The sequence below is a fragment of the Arachis duranensis genome, chromosome 1, assembly GCF_000817695.3.
Source record: "Arachis duranensis cultivar V14167 chromosome 1, aradu.V14167.gnm2.J7QH, whole genome shotgun sequence".
In the NCBI taxonomy this organism is placed as follows: domain Eukaryota; kingdom Viridiplantae; phylum Streptophyta; class Magnoliopsida; order Fabales; family Fabaceae; genus Arachis; species Arachis duranensis.
Window position 1 is genome coordinate 63,316,228 of NC_029772.3, and position 2,214 is coordinate 63,318,441.

The following is a 2,214-nucleotide window of genomic DNA, read 5'->3' on the forward strand; positions in this document are numbered from 1 at the left end:
AACAAATCAATATGAAATGAAAATCTACCTGCAATGGTAATTCAAATCACTTATTAAACAAAACTAAAAGAGGATGGAAAGAGTTTACCATGGTGGGGTGTCTCCCACCTAGCACTTTTAGTTTAAGTCCTTAAGTTGGACTTATGGGGAGCTCTTCTCAAGGTGGCTTGTGCTTGTACTCATCTTGGAACTTCCACCAATGCTTGAATCTCCAATAAGCTCCATTCTTCAATTTCAATATCTTCAAGCTTTGATGGAGTTCCAAACAAACCATGAGCTCCCAAATTTGATTTTCATTGTGCGCTCTGGGATCCCACACTTTGTTTTGACACCCGTCCTTAATTTGATCATCATTATTCCATCCGGGTGGTGTGGCCTTGGAATTCTCAAAGAAACCTCCAAACAACTTCCTAGACCCATGCAATTTGGTTCTATACCAACCATTGCCCTTGAATTTTGAGCTAACAACCGTCATGAGTTTAGAATGATGTTTCCAACCACTACACAACTCTCTTATACTTTTGACTCCACAAAGAGCTCTAAGTTGACCATCATTTTCAATTAAACCATATTCAAGTGAGAAAGTAAGGCTTAGGGATAAGAGTTTTACCCACTCGAATGTTGTGTTGGATGGGAAGGGAGACTTCCCCACACTTAGACAATGCAATGTCTACTTCTTTAGGCTCTTCTTGGGTTGCTTCCACCTCTTCACAAGCTTCTTCAAATTCAACCTTTTCCCTTTTTCCACTTGGCTTGGTGTTGTCTTCAAGAACTTCATCTTGCCCAATGGGAGGTGATTCAATTTTGGATAGGAATTCATTGATGAATGAATCCATCTCTTGATCGACCTCTTCATATTCTTCAATTTCGATATACACCATGCCATTTTCGTTTTCCTTGGGAGGTTGTACACACTCTTCTATAACTTCAACTTCATGTCCAATGGGAGAGGATTCAATTGTAGATAGGAATTCATCCATGATGGAATCCATCTTTTGATAGGCCTCTTCCAAGTCTTCAACTATGATATGCCTTGGAGGTTGCGCACCCTCCTCAACATCAATATCAAGCTTCTTGGGAAAGTGCTCCATGATGCTACATTCCCATGGACTTTCAACATCCCCTAGATCTTCAACCACTTCTTCCTTTTCTTCAATGATCATAGGCTCCTCCAATTGTTCTAACACAAAATTTGACTCCTCCTTTTCCACCGGATTTTCCAATTTCTCCTTCATGCTTTGCTCTTCTTTTAACCTTTCACATGTGGTCACAGAAGTACCTTGAGTCTTCAAACATTGGTGGGCTAAAGTGTGCACCACCTTGGTCAAATTGGTCACAAACTCAAGTGTATCCTGCTTCATGACTTCTTGTCCTTGAAGTAACAAAGTGAGAGAATCGTCCATTAGGGCTTGGGGTGAGTAGGAAGGTTTATTATTTTGGAGAGAGGATTCATGGTAGGAAGGTGGTTCCTCTTGATAAAATTATGGAGATGGTGTGTATTGAGGTGGTTCTTGGGAGTAATCTTGATAGGGTTGTGGTGGTTCTAAGGGTTCTCGCTCATAATGGTCATAAGAATATGGTATGGATGATTGGTCATATGATGGATATGGATTATAGGAAGGTGCTTGGTATGGAGAGGCTTGTGAGTATGCGTGAGGTTCATGTTGAGGATAAGGTTCATAGGCATATGGTGGTGTTTGATTATCATAAAAAGAGTCAGCATAGCTATTGAATTGACATGCACTAGGATGAGAGTTATACCTATAAGTGTCCAGAGGTTGTTGCCAATAGGTTATACCTATAAGTATCCAGGGGTTGTTGCCAATAGGAGTGATCAATTCCTTAAGGCTCCTCCCATCTTGGAGTGTTCCATCCTTGGTACATGTTGCCATTAAAGTCCACATTTCCTACAACACAATTAGAACCAAACTCAAAGCCAAAGTGAGAGTTCATAATGAGAGAACAAAATAAAACTAACAAAAATTAAGAAGCAAAAAAAAGGTAAACCTATTCACAATATTCACATATGTACAATAACCAATAACATAACACCATTGCAAATCCCCGGCAACGGCGCCATTTTGATGATTAGATTTTTGACGGTTTAGAATTTCACAAATGAATTCTCGTTGCAAGTATAGTTTCTAAACCAACAATAATCCTTACATACAAAAGATTGTTTGTCACTAAAACAAACCCCTAAATTTATAAACC